The 23,074-nt window shown below is 37.2% G+C and overlaps 1 pseudogene; it reads left to right on the top strand.

The window, feature by feature from the left end:
* The first annotated feature begins 19,880 nt into the window (after positions 1-19,880).
* Positions 19,881-23,074, top strand: part of LOC140503462 (BPTF-associated chromatin complex component 1 pseudogene) — a 70,871-nt pseudogene continuing 67,677 nt past the window's right edge.

The following is a 23,074-nucleotide window of genomic DNA, read 5'->3' as shown; positions in this document are numbered from 1 at the left end:
GAGGGGAGGGAGATGAGCATTGTTTGAGAGGTACTCTCATCTGATTTGTTCAAAGGAGGGAACAATAACCTTAAGCAGATAATCCTAACTAGCTCTATAGGTAGTAGGAGGGGAAGGGGGAAGAAAGGGGAGGGTGGCTAAAAGGGAGGAAAGAAGCAATAAGAGTAAAGGGGAGTAAAAGGGAGGGGGGCTAAAAGAAGGAGGGGAAGACTGCAGGAGGAGGGGGAGAAAAGTGAATACTATTGAGGAGGGGAAGGGAGACGGGAGAGTTAAAAGCACAAATGGTGGGAAAGAGGGTGGAGGGAAATACACAGATTGTAATCATAACTGTGAATGTGAATGGGATGAACTCTCCCATAAAACGGAGACGGATAGCAGAATGGATTAAAAGCCATAATCCAACAATATGCTGCTTACAAGAAACACATTTGAAACGGGGGGATACACATAGGATAAAGGTCAAAGGATGGAGCAGAATATATTGTGCTTCAGCTCATGTAAGAAAGGCAGGAGTAGCAATCCTAATCTCAGACAAAGCAAAAGCAGAAATTGATCTAATCAAAAGGGATAAGGATGGAAACTATATCCTACTAAAAGGCACCATAGACAATGAAGCAATATCATTACTAAACATGTATGCTCCAAGTGGTATAGCATCCAGATTCTTAGAGGAGAGGTTGGGGGAGTTGAAGGAAGAAATTGATAGCAAAACTATACTAGTGGGGGACCTCAACCTCCCCCTCTCTGAACTCGATAAATCCAACCTTAAAATAAACAAGAAAGAGGTTAAGGAGGTAAATAAAACTCTGGATAAGGTAGATATGATAGATCTTTGGAGAAAATTAAATGGGAATAGAAAGGAATATACCTTTTTCTCAGCGGTACATGGAACATTGACAAAAATTGACCATGTACTAGGACATAAAAATCTCACAATCCAGTGCAGAAAGGTAGAGATAATCAATGCATCCTTTTCAGATCATAATGCATTAAAAATTACATGTAATAAAAGGCCATGGAAAGAGAAACCAAAAATCAATTGGAAACTAAATAATCTAATTCTAAAGAAGGATTGGGTTAAAGAAGAAATCATAGAAACAATCAACAACTTCATTCAAGAGAATGACAATAGTGAGACAACGTACCAAAACTTATGGGACACTGCAAAAGCAGTTATTAGGGGAAGTTTTATATCTCTGAATGCTTACATAAATAAAATAGAGAAAGAGGAGATCAATGACTTAGGCTTGCAGTTGAAAAAGCTAGAAAAAGAACAAATTGAAAATCCCCAAGTAAATACCAAATTAGAAATACTGAAAACCAAAGGAGAGATTAATAAAATTGAAATAAAGAAAACTATTAAATTAATAAATAAAACCAATAGTTGGTTTTATGAAAAAACTAATAAAATTGATAAACCTTTGGTTAATCTGATCAAAAAAAAGAAAGAAGAAAACCAAATTACTAACATTAAAAATGAAAGGGGTGAACTCACCTCCAATGAGGAGGAAATTAAAACAATAATTAGAAACTACTTTGCCCAACTTTATGCCCACAAATTCGACAATCTAAACGAGATGGATGAATATTTTAAAAAATACAAATTGCCCAGATTAACAGAAGAGGAAGTTGAATACTTAAACAACCCCATCTCAGAAAAAGAAATTGAACAAGCCATCAATGAACTCCCTAGGAAAAAATCTCCAGGGCCAGATGGATTCACAAGTGAATTCTATCAAACATTTAAAGAACAGTTAATTCCAATACTACATACACTATTCTTGAAAATTGGGGAAGAAGGAGTCCTCCCAAATTCTTTCTATGATACAAATATGGTTTTGATACCCAAACCAGGAAGAGACAAAACAGAGAAAGAAAATTATAGACCAATTTCCCTAATGAATATAGATGCAAAAATTTTAAATAAGATCTTAGCAAAACGAATACAGCATCTTATCACGAGATTAATACATTATGATCAGGTAGGATTCATACCAGGACTACAGGGCTGGTTCAATATTAGGAAAACTATTAGCATTATCGACCACATCAACAACAAAGCTAACAAAAACCACATGATTATCTCAATAGATGCAGAAAAAGCTTTTGACAAAATACAACATCCATTCCTACTAAAAACATTGGAGAACATAGGAATAAAGGGAACTTTCCATAAAATAATAAGCAGTATCTATCTAAAACCTTCAGCAAGCATTATATGCAATGGGGATAAGCTAGATGCATTCCCAATAAGATCAGGGGTGAAACAAGGTTGTCCATTATCACCACTATTATTCAATATGGTACTAGAAATGTTAGCTGTAGCAATTAGACAAGATAAAGATATTCAAGGAATTAGAATAGCCAAAGAAGAAACTAAGTTATCACTCTTTGCAGATGATATGATGATTTACCTAGAGAATCCCAGAGATTCAAGTAAAAAATTACTTGAATTAATAAACAACTTTGGCAAAGTTGCAGGGTACAAAATAAACCCACACAAATCCTCTGCATTCCTATATATTAGCAACAAAGTTCAACAGCAAGAGATAGAAAGAGAAATCCCATTTAAAGTTAGGGCAGACAGTATAAAATACTTAGGAGTCTACCTGCCAAAACAAACCCAGGGACTATATGAACACAATTACAAGACACTTTTTGCACAAATAAAGTCAGATTTAAGTAAGTGGAAAAACATTAGTTGCTCATGGGTAGGCCGTGCTAATATAATAAAAATGACAATTCTACCCAAATTAATATACTTATTTAGTGCCATACCAATTAAACTATCAGACAATTACTTTCTAGAGCTGGATAAAATAATATCAAAATTCATTTGGAAAAACAAAAGGTCCAGAATATCAAAGGGACTAATGAAAAGAAATGCTTGGGAAGGTGGCCTAGCGCTACCAGACCTTAAACTGTACTATAAAGCAGCAATTATCAAAACCACTTGGTATTGGCTAAGAAACAGAGAGGTAGACAAGTGGAATAGACTTGGCACTCAAGACGCAGTAGGCAAGGAATATAGCAACCTTCTGTTTGATAAACCCAAGGACCCCAGCTTCTGGGATAAGAACCCATTGTTTGACAAAAATTGCTGGGAAAACTGGATAACAGTGTGGCGGAAATTAGGCATAGACCCATACCTGACACCGTACACAAGAATAAAGTCCAAATGGGTACATGATTTAGGTATAAAGATTGATACCATGAACAAACTGGAGAAGCAAGGAATAGTGTATTTATCAGATCTATGGAGAAGGGAAGAATTCTTTACTAAAGGAGAGATAGAATGCATTATGAAATGCAAAATGGATAACTTTGATTACATTAAACTGAGAAGTTTTTGCACAACCAAACCCAATGCAACCAAAATCCGGAGGGATGTAGTAAATTGGGAAAAAATTTTTACAGCTAAGCTCGGGGATAAAGGCCTCATTTCTAGAATATATAGAGAACTGACCCAAATGTATAATCATACAAGTCATTCCCCAATTGATAAATGGTCAAAGGATATGAACAGGCAATTTTCAGAGGAAGAAATTAAAGCTATCTATAATCATATGAAAAAATGCTCTAAATCACTATTGGTTAGAGAGATGCAAATCAAAACAACTCTGAGGTACCACATCACACCTATAAGATTGGCAAACATGACAGAACAAGAAAATGATAAATGCTGGAGAGGATGTGGGAGAGTTGGAACACTAATTCATTGTTGGTGGAGCTGTGAGCGCATCCAACCATTCTGGAGAGCAATTTGGAACTATGCCCAAAGGGCTACAAAAATGTGCATACCCTTTGACCCAGCAATATCGCTACTAGGACTATATCCCCAAGAGATCATAAAAATGGGAAAGGGTCCCACATGTACAAAAATATTTATAGCAGCACTCTATGTAGTTGCCAAAAACTGGAAGTCAAGGGGATGCCCATCAATTGGGGAATGGCTGAATAAATTATGGTATATGAATGTAATGGAGTACTATTGTGCCATAAGAAATGATGAACAAGAAGACTTCAGAGAGGCCTGGAAGGACTTATATGACCTGATGCTGAGTGAAAGGAGCAGAACCAGGAGAACTTTATGCACAGCAACAACCACAGTGTGTGAGAGTTTTTTCTGGTAGACTTAGATTTTTGTAATAACACAAGAACTTCTGAAAAAAAAAAAAATCCCAATGGTGGACCTCAAGGCAAAATGCCTTCCATACTCAGAGAGAGAAATATGGAAGTCACTCACATAATGTAGCAGATCATGTTTGTGTATGTGTATCTGTTTGTGTATCATGTTCTGATTTGTTATACGGATTCTTTCATTTATCTTAGTCTGACTACATAGCATGACTATAGTGAAAATATACTCAATAGGAAAGTATATGTAGAATCTATACAGAATTGTATGCAGTCGTGGGGAGGGAGGGAGGTAGTGGGGGGTGGGTGGGGAGGGATAAAATCGCAATTGTATGGCAGTGATTGTTAAACATTAAAAAAAAAAATTAATAAAAAAAAAAAAAGAATTTGAAGAGCTATCCACACTAAACAGAGGAGAATGCACTTTATTCTAGAGGTCATAGGGAACCAATGAAACTTCTTGAGCAGATGAATGACATGGTCAGATTTATGCTTTGAGAATATCAGTTTGGCAGCTGATCCTTTCACAAGACTCCATCTCTCAATTCCAGGAATTTTTCCTGGCTTTCTCTGAGGAAAAGTGAGGCTGGTGACCTTGCACAGCCCTCACTCACTCAAAACAAAGTCAAGTGAAAGTCATGTCATCATTTCTCTGATGGCATGGTCTTCTTTGGCAACAAAGGATGAACACAACAACCTGTGAGTACATCCAGCTGCCTGAATCGGGATGCAGGTAGGTAGGTAACTTAGCTCTTCCTTTTCTGTCTCTCCCTCCCTGTCCTTCTCCTATCTAAAGGAAGGTAAACTTGGATGACCAGAGGATGCCCAGTTTACTTAGGGTTTACTGGCTAGAACTTTTCCTTTTCTCTCCTCTCCTTCCTTTCCCTCCCTTCCCCTCTTCTTATATTGAGTTTTGCTGGGTAGGTGATTCTTGGTTTTAGTCCTAATGCCTTTGACCTCTTGAATATCATATTCCAAGCCCTTCTATCCCTTAAAGCAGAAGCTGTTAAATCTTGGGTTATTCTGATTGTATTTCCACAATACTTGAATTGCTCCTTTCTGGCTGCTTGTAATATTTTCTCCTTGACCTGGGAACTCTGTAATTTGACTACAGTATTCCTAGGAGGTTTTCTTTTTGGATCTCTTTCAGGAGGTGATCTGTAGATTCTTTCAATATTTATTTTAATCTCTGGTTCTAGAATATCAGGGCAGTTTTCCTTGATAATTTCATGAAAGATGATGTCTAGACTCTGTTTTTGATCATGGCTTTCAGGTAGTCCCATTATTTTTAAACTGTCTCTCCTAGATCTATTTTCCAAGTTGTTTTTCCAGTGAGATATTTCACATTGTCTCCTATTTTTTCATTCTTTTGGTTTGTTTTGTAATTTCTTGGTCTCTCATAAAGTCATTAGCTCCCATCTGCTCCATTCTAATTTTTAAAGAACGATTTTGTTCAGTGAGCTTTTGAACCTCCTTTTCTATTTGACCCTTTCTGCTTTTTAAAGCATTCTTCTCATCATTGGCTTTTTGAACCTCTTTTGCCATTTGGGTTAGTCTAATTTTAAAGCTGGATCTCCTTTAGCAAACTGTTGACTCACTTTTCATGATTTTCTTGCATTGCTCTCAATTCTCTTCTCAATTTTTCCTCCACCTCTCTTACTTGATTTTCAGAATTCTTTTGGAACTCTTCCATGGCCTGAGACCACTGCATATTTTCCGGAGGTTTTCAATGCAGAGGCCTTGACTTTGATGTCCCTGTCTGATGATATGCTTTGTTCTTCCTCATCTGAAAGGATGGAAGAAAATACCAGTTCACCAACAAAGTAACCTTCTATAGTCTTATTTTTTTCCCTTTTTGGAGCATTTTCCCAGCCAGTTACTTGACTTTTGAGTCCTTTGTCAAGTTGAGGGTATACTCTAGGGACCTGTAAGTTCTCAGTTCCTCCAAGGTGACAAAATCAAGGGAGAGGAGTTTCCTCCTCTCCTGGTCTGTAAGCAACCACAAGTATTCCTTTTTGTCCAAGATCTGTGACTATGGTTCCCTCTCCATCATCACCACCAACTCAACAATGCCAACACTATTGCTAACCCCAGGGCTGCTGCTCAGGACTAAGCCCCAGATCAGCTGCTCGATTCCCTCAGGGTCTTTAGGTCCAGGGCTCCAAAAATGGACACTGCTGCTGCAGTGGCTGCCACCACCCTGGAGTCAGGACTGAGACCAGACCTCACTCCCTTCTCTCCCAGGTGAAAGAGCTTTCTCACTGACCTTTGAAGCTGTCTGCCATTTGTGGGTGGAGAAATCTGGAAACTACAGATGCTACCCATGATTCTGTGCCCTGAAGTCTGTTCCAGTCTTGCCCTTGCCATGCAACCAAAACTGGGCTGTGCTCCACTCTGAGCCTGGTGCAATAGACCTTTCCTGCTGACCTTCCCAGCTGTATTGGGCTTTCACTCTGTTGTTTTGTGGCTTCAGCTGCCCTAGAATTTGTTTAGAGTCATGTTTTACAGGTATTTTATGGGCTATGGGGGTAGAGCTAGAGTAGGTCTGTCCTTCTACTCTGCCATCTTGGCTGCACCCCCTGAACATGTATTTATTAAGCACTTACTATAGTCAAGCACTATATTAAATACAGTCCCTACCCTTAAAGAGCTTACATTCTAGTCTGGAAAGACGACACATAAAAACAAACTGAAAATAGGGAGGAGTAATGTAATTTGCCTTGGGTGTCCTCTTTAAAACGTACTTTCTGGAAGGAACCAGTTGATCAGAGAAAGAAGCCAGAGAGGCCAAGATACTTCTAGTGTAAAAATTACATGGATGGAATGAATTTCCATGATGAAGAGGTTTCTGTGACATGTCAGGAGCAAGCCTGGAGAGTAATGAGTAAAGGCAAAGCTGCCTTGGAAAATGAGGAAGTAAAATGTGAATAAAGGAGGTCTCCCCCTGCTACATGAAGAAGTTATTATTAAAGCTAGATAGCATCAAATCAAACATAGGCAAAAAAAGGAAAATAAAGTAATGGAGCAAAAAATAAAATTTAGAAGAAAAAATAACTTTTAAAAGACTGATTTGATAAGCCTCTAATTGTAAAATGTTTCCTAAAGATATTATTTCTTTTAAAATTTTAGGATAAAACAGACAAGACTATGGGAAAAATGACATCATTTACCTTGCTAACTTTCTCTTGGCTCAATGATCTTTTAAAATGTTACTGTATACACACAACTTTCAAATTAATATTCCTAAAGTACAAGTCTGACCTTGTCATTCCCTTGTTTGAAAAACTTAACCATATCTTTTTTGTTCATAGCATAAAATAATATTACTAGTACCACTACTAAAAACTATTCCTTAGTAGTAAAGTAAAAGTACTATTTGTTATAGTATAAAATTGCTTAGAGTAGACAACTCCTCTCTTTATCATGTAAAACCCTTCACAATCTTCCCCTGACTTATCTTTTTCTATCACATGCACTCCAAGTCTGGATACACTGGCTTGCTTCCTGTTCTGCATACATGCTATTCATTTTCTTGTTGTTGTTTTGGCCTTTGTGCTTTTGTACAAGCTGTCTCCCTCTTATAATATTCTCAGTCCTGACTTATACATTAGAAAATGTTACTCCCCCATATAAGGATCCACTCAAATGCTACTTTCATCTTTTAATTAAGCAAAATAAAATTTAACTTTTTACAATGAGATATTTCATATTTTCCTCTATTTTTTCATTCTTTTGAGTTTATTTTATTGTTTCATGGAGTCATTGGCTTTCATTTGCCCAATTATAATATTCAATGAATTATTTTCTTCAGTGAGATTTAGTCCTTTATCCATTTGCCCAGTTCTACTTTTTAAGCACTTCTTTTATTCAGTGAATTTTGTGTCTCTTTTATCATTTGGTCAATTCTATTTTTCAAGACTTTTTTTCTTCAGTATTTTTTTGTACCTTTCATTATTTTCTTACACCACTCTCATTTCTTTTCTACATTTTTCTTCAATTTCTTATCTCTTTAACTCCTCCAGGAATTCTTGCTGTCCTTGGGTCCAGTTAGCATTTTTCTTCTAGGTTTTGCTTGTAGCTCTTTTCACACTGTTGTCTTCTTCTGAGTTTGTCTTGCTCTTCTCTAAAACCATAGTAGCTTTTTATGATCAGGTTCTTTCTTGTTGTTTGCTCATTTTTCCAGTCTATTCCTTGACTTTGAACTTTATGTCAAAGTTGGTCTCAGTTGGGGGAGGAGTTTGGAGGGAGGAGTATTCTCCCAGAATTCAGAGTGCTATTCCCAAGTTTCACAGCTGGTTCAGGGGGGAGGAGGTCAATGAGTTTTTGGTGTATCCAAAGTGGTAGGATTCAGGAAGAAGAGAGGTCACTGCACTCCTGGTATGTACTCTGGTCTTGCCCAGAAAAGAACCCTGCTCCCTTGCAGCTGCAAGTGCTACCACTCCTCTCTGCCCTGGAACTGTCACTTGGAACTGTGTATGGGAATCCAAAAGGATCCTGTGCTCATGCCAGTTCAGAGTTCCCTGAAATATCTTCCTAACCAGTTGCCTGATTGCCTTATTGACTCTGGGCTGAGAACCCTGCAACTGCTACTTCTGGTGTTGCAACCACCTCCAAGACCAATAACTAGTGTTACCACCACATGTGTTCTAGGTCATCTGTGACCCTAGTGTCACAGATCTTTCCTGATGACCTCACACATTATCTTCAGCTGGAAATAAGTCTCACCCTGTTCTTTTGTTGGCTCTGCTGCCCCAGAATTAGATTTGATTGTTAAGGACTGTTGGAAGAGTTCAACTGGGTTGCTGCTTCAACTCTGTTATCTTGGCTCTACCTTAATTTAATTTTTAAAATACTGGGTCTCCCTATATTGCCCAGGCTGGAAGTGCAGGTGCTATGCAGGGACCAATTCCTCTTCTGAAAAGTAAAGGAGCTTTGACCTACTCTTTTTTCTACCTAGACTTGCTTACCCTTTCCTAGACAGCCTGGTGCTCCTTCTATACCATTCTAAGGGGCTTGCCATATTAACAGTGCTTTTACTTGCTTTGACTGCCTTAATGCACTGTAGTTCATAAGTTCTGAACTCAAGAAATCCTTCAACCTCAGCTTCCCAGTAAATTCAGAATATAGTTGTGTTCTAGTATGCCAGGCACAAAGGTGATCTTCTGAAAAATAAAAAAGGTCTTTATTTCTTAGTTTTTCCCATCTCAACTCCTGAAATTTCTGTGAACTTATTTTGTACACATTTTTAATTTATTTACCCATAAACTTCTTGTTTCCCTCTCCTGGAATGTGAGTTCCATTAAGGCAGACTGCTTAAGCTTTACCTGTGTATCCCTAATGCCTGGCAAATAGCAGACACTTAATAGATACATTTGGAATAAAATTTAATTGAATTTAAATCATAATAACTGTGGAAAGGATACACTTTTTGTGTATCAATTTTAAAATTCAAATGGATCTGTGATGTCATCAATGGAAGTATTCTCTCCCACAATGCACATCTCAACCCAACTATACCTGCCCATCCTGTATGGCTTCATCAATGTCCACACATAAGTTTGCTAAAGGTAGCCCCATTCAAAGGGTTGCAGGCCTTCCTCAAATTTTCCTGACATCACCAAGATGCCAATGTAATGTATAGGATATCAGTACATTTGCCCTCCTTCTTGCCATTTGTTGAGCTTACCTTCTTTTGTCCCTCTTTTATTTCATGGATGACACTCTACTATGTGAGGGAGCCTATTCAAACAATCTCATAAACAAGGGGGAAAGTCATAGTGGTTGTGAGCAGGCTGCAGCCTATTGACCCAAAAAATGGGGAAAAAAGATTGGAATAAAATAGATGGTTTGATTATATTTTAAAAGTTGAACAAAAGCGAATATAAACAAATATAACTGAAAAGTAACGTTTATGACAAATATAGCTTATAAATCTAATATTCAAAATCTATAGGGAAGTGGCTAAAATTTATATGACTAACACAAAAAAGCACACTGGACAAGCGGTCCAAAGATATGAGAAAATAATTTACAAAAAAAAGTAACAAATTATAAGTCATCATTTTAAAATTATTCAGACTAGAGAATTGCAAATGAAATCCACCATAAATTTGAGGGAAAATAATAAAGTGACAATTTCTTTTTTCTGATAAAGTTATAAAGGAAAAGATACTCATAGTATAGGAGGGAAATTCTTGGTCTTAGAATCAGAAGACCTGGGTGCAAACCTCACCTCTGATATCTATTACCTGGATAACCTTGGACAAATTATTTAGCTTCCCTGGGCTTCATTTCCCTCATTTGTAAAATGACAGCATCCAAGGTTTCTAATTCTATCTCTATGATCTTATGGAAGGCTATACCTTAAGACAATAAACTAAAAGAAAGAATCTGTATGTACGTTAAAATATTTGCACTACTTTGATTGGAGTAACTCCAAATTGAGAGAAAAAAATCTGAAAATCCAGCAGCTGTAAAATAGCTATAGTATGTTATATAGTATAAAATTATGGGATGTTGAGGTAATAGAATATTATTGGATTATTTATAATTAAAGATATGAGTAGTATAGAAATTCAACACATGCAACAAAGTTTTTCCACGGATACTAGTTGCCAGGCCTTATAATAACTCTGGGGAATATTAAAGACGAAAATGAAACAATCTCCACCATCAAGAATCTGCCATTCTTCTGGGGTGATCTAACATGTCCAGATGGCATAATCTTACCACTAAAATTTGGGGAGGCTTGTCACATCAAAAGTGGCATGTGAAATTGAGAAATACATAATTTTTTTCATAAAGCAAGGGATCTTAACATGGGGCTCATAAACTTTTAAAAATATTTTGATAATCACATTTTAACATACTTGATTTCTTTTGTAATCCTAATATTTTATTTTATGCACTTAAAAACACAATTCTGAAAGGATTCCAGAGGTTTCGCTAGACTGCAAATGGATTTCATGATATAAAAAAGGCTAAGATCCTCTGATTTAAAGTACAGGTTATTTTCAAAGATAGTTATAATTATTTCTATGCCTGGTAACGGTCTGAATGTCTGCTGTCCATAGACCAGTCTAAGATCAGAGGGGCTCATCCTCAGATTGATGCTATGATGATGAGTATTTTGGCCTCAGCAAATTTTATAGGTCACCATCTTAGATGAGGTCCTCATCACCTCTCATTTTGACTACTGTAATAATCTACTGATGATCTACTAAGTAGCCTACCTTCCTTTAGTTTCCTCCATCTCCAATTCATCCTCTACACAGCTATCAAATTTATATCCCTAAGTCATAGTTCTGATAAATTACTTTGCTCAGACAGCTTCAGTGGTTCTTTATTGCTTCTAGAATAAAACCCAAACACCCCAGGCTGGCTTTTAACATTCTTAATGATGTGGCTTCAACCTGTGTTTCCAGACTGATTTCATATTTCTTCGTTTTTGGTGGACCCCAAGTTCCTTTACTTTTACCATGAGTCCATTTTGAAAAAGGATTAATCTGTGTTTGTGTAGCATGAACAATAGGATAGTGACAAGGTAACAGAAGTCTGTTGTTCGGTATACTTAGTATTTAAGGCACTGTGTTTGATTTTGTAGGTACAACACTAAATAAGAAGGACAACTCAGAGGGCAACTAGAGGGGTAAAAATCTCTTAAAACCATGAAGGACAGCTAAGGGATTTGTCTGGAGATGTTTAACCTAGAGGTTGTTGTTGTTTTTTTTTAAGATGAGCACATAAAAGTAGTGTTCAAATATTTGAAGAGGCAATAGATTTTCTTACATATTACTGAAGAGATTATTACCAACAGATGGAAAATAAAGGAAGGAAAATTTTAGCTTAATGATAAGGACCTTCTAAAACCTAGAGCTGCCAAACAAAGTAGTGCATCCCTCATCACTGAAACTATTCAACTGGAATTTGGATGAATTTGGATGACCGTATATCAGGATAGTCTCAGAAAAGATTCCTATCTTAGGTAGGAAATTAGACAGGAGAATCTCCAAAGTCTTTTCTAACTTAAAGATTCTTTTAAAAAAATACTACAAGCTCAGTTAAATTACATTTGATAGGAATTCATCAAATCCATGAGAACTTTATGTCCAGTCCAGGGCAGGAGATAGAGACTGTTAATAAGGTTTTGGTAATGCTGGTGCATTGGGGTTGATCAAGGATCATTAATGGCTTCTCTATTGCTTGCACATTTCCTCATGGAAAGCCTACAGAGGGATATTAGTTTATCTCTGTACCTTGGAACATACCAGACCTTCAAGGGCAGGAGAGGGACAACAGCTTGGATGGATATAATAGAGAAATAATTTCACCAAAAATCACCCATTTCAGTGCCATAGAGAAATATAATTTCAGTCTGTTGAGCTTTATGCTTATTTCTTTGAAAAAAAAAGATTTTTAATTCTGCATTCTTTGTTGGAATAGGAGAATCTTACTAGGGAAGCACATAAAAAACAAAGGTAAGAGCTAACTGAATGGGATTTTCATGTTTTAAAGGAAACTGGCTATCATACTGATTAGCTGGAAATAGTATCTTTACAAAAGAATTAGACTAAAAACCTTGTAAAGAAAATTTTGTTTGGTTAGGACTAAGGCAAAGATGAGAGAGTAAAAAGCATAAAGACTAAACTAAGTGTACTTGGGAGCAGTATCTAATGAACAAAGTAGCTTAAAGTATTGTGACATTTCCTCAGTGGACCATAGTAATAGTAATTTAAATGGAAAGATCTTTCTCATTCATTTATAGGCACGTATGATTTGCTTAAATCACATGGAAGCCTAAGTCACATGTGGTAGGAGGAGTTTGCTGAACAGGTGGAACAAGAAGGATGGAACAGGAAGGGTGGAGCGGAACCGGGAGGAAGTGAGCGAGATTGGTCAGGGGAGAGGGGAGAGGACCCATGCATGGCAAAGCTCAGGCTTGTGAATGAGTGCTGGCCCTGGCTGGGGTGGGGAAGCTTGGGAATGGGTTTACTCCCTGCAGTGACCATGTTTATTAACTTCTTGGTCACCATGACAGATTTTGCTTTCTGGTTCTGGGATATGGCTTTCTGGTGTCCAAATAAATGTTTTTGTTCTGCCTTCTATATAGAGAGTCTTTTATATTTTGTGATTGAGAACTATTCTGGCATATTCATGTGAATATTGCCTTGGTGATATATTTGGCATCACGAACAGGATCACAGGGTATAAAGTCTCTATTTGGAGGTAGAAACAATTTAGATGAAGAGACTAGTATCCCAGGTTGGGACAATTTAACTTTTTCATTGCTAGCCAGAGAATGGTCCAAAAGCACAGGACCCTCAGAAAAATGGGAAACGAGGTTACAGGAGGGGGAACCTGGAGATGTAGAAAGGTGTTTGCAAGGAATACCAATAAGACCAGGGAAGGAGTTGGCAGGAGTAAGTGAGAGAGGTTGGATTTTATTAACAGTTATAGTATTATGTGTAAAAGCAGAGATGAGATGCTTAAGGAAAAAATTTAAATAGAAAAAAGTTAGCTAGTTTACGTGGGAATTCTCGGCCTTTACAAGAGCAGTCTAGGGGATCTCAGACAGAAGGAAAGGCTATCCATTTAGCTCAGAAGAGGCTGAAGGCTGACGAAAAAAGTGAACATATGATCTTTGTACAGACCCAACCTAGTTGCCACAGTGATCAAGGAAGTGAAATAATTTTAGAGGAAGAAGTTTTTCAGAAAGAAGCATGCCCAATAGTATGGCAGACACAAGAGAAACAAGGAGATAACAAGGAGGTTTAGGGAATCAATTAAAGATTTTATTCAGCAGGAGTTCACAGAAATTTTGAGTCGGTTCAGCTAAAGGATGGGAGAATAATTAATATCTTGGATGCTGAAAATCAGTGATGAAGGGGCTAGAGGAATATCTATAGATAGCACAGTCTGTTTGAAATTTATAGGTATTAGAATCCTTTTGAACAGTAAACTTTTAGAGATTACAATATACAAAGAGGTAACAATACAACTAATCTGTTAACTTTGACTGCAGAAGGCTACAGTAGGCAGTATTCTGCTTTATGTAGCCTAGTGGAAATAAATCTGGTTTTCACTTAGAGACTGCATAAGAACATTAAAGGAGGAGGTAATGAAGACTGCCATACTGATCAGAAATGCACATGCATATTTAATATCCCCTTTGCAGTTTCCCATTAGGAATCTAATAGTGAAGGAAGCTCCTCCTACTTACAAGAACTTGATTTTGACTCTAATAATTGGGGAAATAGGCCACCCTCTTTCAGAGGTGCTGGACAAGGTTTCACAGTTAAGTGACTTAGGGGACTGGGGAAAAGACAAAATTCCTAGACAGAGAGAGTAAATAGCCAGCAGATTCAAAATCAGAATAAACTGACAACAAGAGAGTTGTTTACTATTCTACTGAGAGCAGGGGTAGATTTTGAAAACTTAGATGGTATTCCAACTAATGAACTATACAGAATGTACCAAGATAAAGGACTTGATACTAGACAAAATAGAGAAATAAGAACTTCCCCTACACATCCTGCTGAACCCTTGTATCCAAGTTTGTCACATCTTCAGGGAGAGTAGAAAGTTGGCCAAATCCCAGCTCAGATTACACATATAGAATTACAGATCTCATGTCAATTTAACCATATATTGGAAAAGTGGATCAAATACTGTAACTAGGGCATTAATAGATACTGAGGTAGGGGCGTTCCTTATATCTGGAAACCCTGATAAGTGTAAATATGGAACTCCAGTCACCATTACAGGATTGTGAGGGGCTGAGATATCAGCCAGACAAGTCAATCTAACAATGAAAATTGGACAATTACCTAAGAAAGAATATACCATGGTAATTGTATTCATTCATGAATACATCACTGGAATAGATATATTCATAGGCATGACTTTAAATTTACATGAGGGGAGATACCAGTTTACAATAAGAAAGGTAGGAATTAATGCAGTTTTAGAGGGTAAAATAAAAATGAACCCGATCACTTTATCTAAACCTTCCAAAGTGATTACTTTAAAGCAGTATTGTGTGCCAGGTGGACAGGATGAGATTACCAATACTATAAAGGAATATGTTGAGGCAGGAGTGTTAGTCCCTACAAGCACTCAATGGAATAATCCTGTCTGGTCAGTACAAAAGTCAGATGGGACATGAAGGATGACTGTGGATTATAGACAATTGAATAAAATCACTCCTCCTTTGTATGTTGCTATTCCAGATACCATTACCTTAAAACAAAAGATCCAGAAATATGATGGGACTTGGTACACAGTTATTGATTTAGTCAATGCTTTCTTTACTACCCCATAGATGTGAAACAATGGGACCAATTTGCTTTCACCTGGCAGAGCCAATAATATACTTTTACATGCTTGCCACAATGGTATTTGCAAAGCTCCACTATTTGTCATAGGATTGTGGCTAAACATTTGGATGAATTAGAGCTACCTGGTGTATAGCTTATTCACTACATAGATGATATTATGATACAGGAAAAACTGTAGAAGTGGAGAAGACTTTGACATTTTTAACTGAGCATATGAAAAGCAAAGGATGGGAGATGAACCCTGAAAAAATTCAAGGGCCAGCTCAAATCATAAAGTTGTTGTGCATACAATAGAATCAGGGGCTGTAAGATATTCTCCCACAAACCCAACAAAAGATTCAGAATTTTCCTATCCCCACCAATTAGAAGGAGACCCAAAAGTTTATAGGATTATTTGGATGTTGGCGACATCACATACCACATCCAGGACAAATTTTGAAACCCTTATATAAAATTACTAGGAAAAAATATGAATATGATTGGGGACTTGAGCAGAGCAAAGCTTTTGATGAAGCTAAGGCTACTATTCAATTGGTCCTAGATATATGGCCTATGCAAAGTGGCCCAGTGAAATTACAAGTGACTGTACAGGATGAATATGCAAACTGGAGTTTATGACAAAAACAACAAAACCCTTCATCTGCCCTTTTGAAAAGCAGTTGTTAGCTGCATATTGGGCTTTGGTAGAGACTGAAAGCTAACTTTAGGCCATGAGGTGATACTGAGGCCTGGAATCCCAATTATGACCTGGGTAATGAGTACCCCAGATTCTCATAGAATTGGACATGCACAGGAAGCTAGCATAATTAAATGGAAATGGCATATTCAAAATAGATACAAAACAAGAAAAAGAGGAGATTTTGCTTTAAATGAATCTATAGTAAACCCAGATACTGAGGGAAATAATACACCCTCTGAGCCAAAGCAACAGTTGTTACAATCCTTGGTAAAATGGAATGAGGGATATGATGATTAACTGAAGAACAAAAGAGACATGCATAGTTTACTGATGGGACATCAAAATATTGGGGCAACAAAAGACATTGGAAAGCAGTACCCTATAGCCCATATACTAGGCAGACTTTGGAAAGTACTGGGATAGGTGGCAGTAGTCAATACGTTGAACTTATGGCAGTACACCAAGCTATCAAAGCAGAATAAGGAGGATAGTATCATGTATTCCCTGATTCATGGATGGTAGCTAATGGGTTAACTATATGAATGCCCACGTGGAAAAAATCAAAATTGGGAAATTCATGGCAAACAAGTCTGGAGCAAAGAATTATGAGAAGATATATGGGACATATCTTCAGTTACTAATTTGTCAAGTTTTCACGGAGATGCTCATGTGGCCCTTACCATGCCAGCACATGCTGATCAACTAGCAAAGATTGCTACTCAACATGTTGTCCCTACTCTGACAGCAACTGATATCTGGTACTAGCAAAATGGGTCCATCAAATGGCTGGCCATTTAGGGGTCCAGGTCACACACCAGTAGACAGAAGACCAAGGTATTAATATCACTCATTCATTGTTAAAAACAAGTAGCTAAAGAATATTATCTATGTCAGTTGGAAAAGGAATGAACTGTTCCTCAAGCAGTAACTGGAGAGATGGCAAGGGGAAAAGTACCAGCCCAAATTTGGCAAATAGATCATATTGAACCCCTATCCCAAGATAAAGGATGCAAATTTATATGTACTTGTGTTGACATCTCTTCAGGTATGCTAGTGGCTTGTCTCTATAAGAACGTGACCCAGAAAAACACCTGTGAAAATTTAGATATCATAAGTCTATATTATGGTACCCCAATGCAGACTCAAAGTGACAGTGCATCACCTTTCAAAGGTAATGAAATGAAGAGATATTGTGTATTAAGCAACATAGAATGGATATATCATATTCTATATTATCTACAAGTGTCTATGTTAATTGGAAGAATGAATGAATTATTGAAAAAAACAGTTAAGGAACTTAAGTCCTAATAATTCTTATCAACATTGGAAAGATAATTTGTTCATTACTTTATGTGATTTGAATAATAGACCATTGGGAGGAAGTATACCTCTAGCCAGAATGATGATCCCAAATCTGCAAATTAGAAAACAACAAACACACAAGACCTCAAATGTTGAGTATTGAAGTGTGAAGTCAAATATTCCAGCACCATATCCAGGGACACCTGGTTCAACAGGATATGATTTACATTGGTTAGAGGAACAGGAAATAAATAAGAACAATCTTTACTAAAATATGTATGAGAATCCCTAAAAATCATTTTGAATGAATATAACTTAAATCAGGATTAGCAGCTCAAGGAATACATGTATTTGCTGGAGTGATAGATTCTAATTATCAAGGAGAAATTACTGTGATATTCCAAAATTTAGGTGATGAACCTATACAGTTTTGTAAAAATGATAGAATAGCTCAAGTGATTACTATTCCTTATGAAACAAGACCATTTGTGAAAACTGACTCTTTTTCTGCAATAACTAGCAGAGGAACTGAGCAATTGGGTTCTACTGACAGAATAAAACTGGGGTCTAAAGGGTGGGTAAAACAGGAGCCAGACAACATTCCAAAGGCCACAGAAATCATAGCACATGGGAAATATAATACTGTCTCAGTTGCTTATTCCGGAGAAGATGATTACCAAATTGTACCCTTAACTCATATATTCTACTATGAATGGGGCTATGACTCCAGAACCGTAGCTGACCCTATATCTACCCTGATTCTGGTTATTGTTTCCTTGTTTCTTTTTGGCTTTTATCTGTTAAACTTATTTGTTAGATTTGTTTCATATAGGCTTAGTACCCTCTACCTTCAGATGCCTGATTGTTTAAGCCTGATGTCACCCCCTATCCATGACAGTGATGTGTCATCTCTGGACCTGAAGTCAATCAAGCTCCAGATGTCAGCTGAAGAACTGATCTCTCAAATGGGACCTCATAGTGTAGGGACAGCTCTATGTCCAATCTCAACAAGAAGTAGTTACAGAAAGAGACCTTTGCTCCCTAACCACAAGATTTTGGGTCCCGTTTTTGGAGATGGAATAATGAGGTACTTGTGCTCAAGCCCCACCTTAAAATATTTTTTATGTGCTCATTTTGGGTGATCCTGTTACACAGTTGTGGAGTTCTGTTGACACCAGTTGCCTAAGATATTGTTTTATATGCTTATTTTCTGTTATCCTTGTTAAAGTTCTGTTAATACCAATTGCCCTATCAATCTATGTAATGAATATGAATGCTCTTGGGGCCAAATGTAATAGTAATTTAAATGGAAAGATCTTTCTCATTCATTAATAGGCCCATATGATTTGCTTAAATCACCTAGAAGCATAAGTTACTTGTAGTGGGAGGAGCTTGCTGAACAGGCAGAACAGGAAGGGTGGAGCAGAACCCAGAGGAAGTGAGTGAGAGTGGTAAGGTCAGAGGAGAAAGGATGCAGGCAGGCAAGCAGGCATAGCAATGTTCAGGCTCCTGAGTGTTTGCTTATGAAAAGGCCCTGGCTGAGGGGTGCCAGGGAAGCTTGGGAATGGCTTTACTCCCTGCAGTGACCATGTTTATTAATTTCTGGGTCACCATGACAGATTTTGCTTTCTGGTTCTGGGATTTGGCTTTCTGATATCTAAACAAATGTTTTCCTTTTGCCTTCTATGTAAAGAGTCTTTCATATTTTGTGACTGAGAACTCTACTGGCACATTCATAGTCACCACCAGTGCTGTGGTAATACAACCATGTGCCAAGTGGTTAATATTTACAGCTCCTTAAGAAGACTATTTCATTCATTGCTAGTTGAACCCCAGTGCTTAACAGTGGTTGACACTGTAAGGCTGGCACATAAATAAATTAATTAAAGTAATAAATATTTGTTAACTGATTATTTGTACCAAATGCTTATATTACAAAGTATCTAAATTACTTTGAATCTCTGGGTCCACAAATATAGGAAGGGATGATGGGCTTATGCTGTCAAAAGTAGAAAGTCACATAAAGAAAGATCTTGTGCAAGAAAGGATTAAAAAAAACTTAATTCTTTTCTACAAGGATGCTTTGCCCTTTATCCTAGATTTTCTTTGTGCAGATGGATGAAAATTATTTTTTGAAAATACTCACTTTTCCTTCCTTCCTTGCTTCCATCTTTCTAGCCTTCCAACAAGTATTTTAAGAACAATTAACTGCATACTCAATGGAACATTAGGCATTCTGAGCAGCACGGAATAGAATATATGGCACCTTCCTCTTGAGAGAATAGCAAGTGTTGTTAGGAGAACATATACATATAACAATAAAGGACAAAAGCAAATGATTAAAAGTGCATTTCAAATTATACAAAGTTCACTGGGAGACAAGATGGCAGAGTAAACACCAGGGGAATCAGCAGACACCAGCGTGGATGGGTGTCTACCAGCAGGTGAGCGTACCTGTGCTTTAGTGTAGCCCTAGGAGAGGAGGACACCTTCAGAGGCCAGAACCAGAGGTCACAGCACACAAAGAGGCCCCTAATCAACAGCTCAAGAAGTGTGGGACAGAACCCCCTATAGCCCAGAAGCAAGGATCCACTTTAAAAACCAGAAAGGGGCAATCACAATGACATAAAAGAAAATTAGGAAAGCAACAACTGTAGATTTTTACTATATGAACAGGGAAGATCAAAATATAAATTCAGAAGAAGAAAGCATTGACAGTATACCCACGTCTGAAACTTCAAAAGGAAATATGAACTGGTCTCAATCCCAAAAAGCATTCTTGAAAGAGCACAAGAAGGATTTTAAAAGTCAAATTAGAGACGTAGAAGAAAAACTGATCATTTCATTTAAAAATACAATTGACAAAATGGAAAAAAAAATCACTGAAGAAAACAACTCCTTAAAAAGTAAAATTGGTCAAATGGATAATTAGGTACAAAATCTAACTATAGAAAAGAAATCCTTAAAAAGAAAAACTGGCCAAATGGAAAAGAGGTACAGAAGCTAACTGAAGAAAACAATTTGTTAACAGTTAGAATTGGGCAAGTAGAAACTAATGACTCTATGAGGCATCAAGAATCAATCAACCAAGATCAAAAGAGTGATATAAGAAAACATTAAATACCTTATTGGAAAAACAACTGACCTCAAAAATAGATCCAGGACAGATAACTTAAGAATTATTGGTCTACCAGAAAACCATGACAAAAAAAAAAGAGCCTAGACAATATCTTGCAAGAAATCATCGAGGAAAACATCCCCAAGGTCCTAGAACCAGAGGGTAAAATAGTCATCAAAAGAATCCACCAGTTACTTCCTGAAAGAGATCACAAATTTAAAAGACCAAGGAATATTGTAACCAAATTCCAGAATTATTAGGTCAAGGAGAAAATACTGCATGCAGCCAGAAAGAAACAATTCAAATATCATGATACTACTGTCAGGATCACACAGGACCTTGCAGCTTCAAAATTAAAAGATCTGAGGGGTGGGAATATGATATTCCATTAAGGCAAAGGAGCTTGGAATACAACGAAGGATCAACTGCCCAGCAAAATTGAGCATCATCTTTCAAGCAAAGAGATGGACATTCAATGAAATAAAGGACTTCCAGGACTTCATGATGAAAAGATCAGAACTGAATGTAAAATCTCATCTTCAAATACAAGACTCATGAGAAGCATAAAAAGATAAAGCAAGAAAAAAAAGAAAAATAACCATATTATTCAATAACATCAAACTGTTTAAATCCCTACATGGGAAGATGATACTTGTAAAATCTTGGGAATTGTATCTTTATTACAACATTTTTAAAATGTACGTAGACAGAGAGTATGGGTATAAATTAACTGATGTGATGATAAAAATCTAACTGAAAGGTGAACAGGGATTATAATGGGAGAATAGGAAAGGAGGAGGCAGAAAAGGGTAAATCACATCACACAAAGAGATACAAAAACATATTATAGTAAAGGAAAAGAAGGAAGGGTGATGAGCATTGTTTGAATTTTCTCTCATTGGATTTGGCTCAGGGAGAGAATAACATACTCAGTTAAGTATAGAAATCTAACTTGCCTTACAGGTGGTAGGAGGGGAAAAGGGAAAGAAAAGGGAGGAGATGGTTAGAAGGGAGGGAAGAAGTAGTAAAGGAAAAGGGAAAGAAAAGGGAGAGGTTCTGATAGGAGGGAGGGAAAATTGAGTGAGGCTGTGGTCAAAAACCAAATTATACAAAGTATTCAGGGTTCACAAAGTGAATGTTGATCAGTTTAGGAGCAGGTTAATCAAAGAAGGTTTCATGGGGCAGTTGGTAGAGTAGTCAGGCAAAGAGGTGGAGCAATTCCCTCATTTGTGTTCATGAAAGTTGCTTTCCCCCAGTAGAGAATAAGCTTTTTCAAGGTAAGGACTGTTTTATTTTTGTCGTATCGCCAGTGCCTAGCAATATGCCTGGATCACATCCAGGCACATCAAATATCAAGGTGCTTGATACTTGATGAGCGAGTTGAGTAAAAATATAGGCTTTTAAAGTAGGAAAGCACTTGAAACAAATTAGGAACTTACTGATTGGTTTCCACAAACAAATTGTGGAGCAAAACCTAATCAAATATTTATTATTTAAATGAGGAAGATAAAGAATTCAGAGAAGCAGAAGATTTATATGAACTATTGTTGAATGAAGTTAGCAGAATCAGAAATTTATACACACACACACACACACACACACATAATAGTTGCAAAGATGTTAGGTAAAAAGAAAAAATAATGCTGTGTTTATAATGACCAAGCTTCACCATGAAAGAAACATTTCTTTTCTTTTCAGAGGAGGGGTTCTGTGGGTGTGGAACCATGCACATACTCAGTTAAGGGTTTATTTAGTTAACTTTGTTGAACTTGTTTTTTTTCTTCTTCTTTTCTATTCTTTGATATAAGGGTTGGCATCCTGGATAGGGAATAGGGAAATGTATCCATAAGTTTAAAAAAAACAAAGTCATTCAGGATGTAGTAAGATAAAATGAAAGAAATGTTTAATATTGAGAGCAGTGAAACAATACATTTCCTAGGTAGGTGGGGAGAGTGGGAGAAGCAGGCCAAAACAGATCCTTTGGACCCTTGCCTAGCTCAGTGGTTTCATACCCACTGTTGTGGCTGAAGCTCTCAGTGCTAAGTATTATGAATGTGGGGCTTCCAGTAGGGATCCTGCTTCAGACACGAACTAGCTATGTGAACCTGGACAAGTCAATAGATCCTTCTTTGCTCCAGTTTTCTAGTTTATAAAATGAGGGGGATGGCCTGAATGGCCTCTAAAGTACTTCTATCTCTAAAACTGATGAGCCCATGGCCTCAGGGCAGGCATTATAAGAACCAGTCAGTAGACATGGCCCAATACTATTATTGTGTTTGCCTACCTGGCCACATCTCATTGCAGTGCTACGTGCCTCTCCTTCCCTTGTGTAAATTCCATGAACTTGTCTTCAGATCTTTTGTCACTGATCTAGGAAAATGTCTTCTCATCTACCCAATAGGGAACAGAGTCCTATGGTGGGAGCCCACTCATGAGGCTTTACTGATCCTTATGAGGCATCTTTTCGCTATCAGAGCCATTAGCATGTTGGAAATCTGTCAT

The sequence above is a fragment of the Notamacropus eugenii genome, chromosome 1 (assembly GCF_028372415.1).
Source record: "Notamacropus eugenii isolate mMacEug1 chromosome 1, mMacEug1.pri_v2, whole genome shotgun sequence".
Lineage (NCBI taxonomy): Eukaryota > Metazoa > Chordata > Mammalia > Diprotodontia > Macropodidae > Notamacropus > Notamacropus eugenii.
Note: the sequence above shows the minus strand (reverse complement) of the source record. Positions and strands in the feature narration are given on the sequence as shown.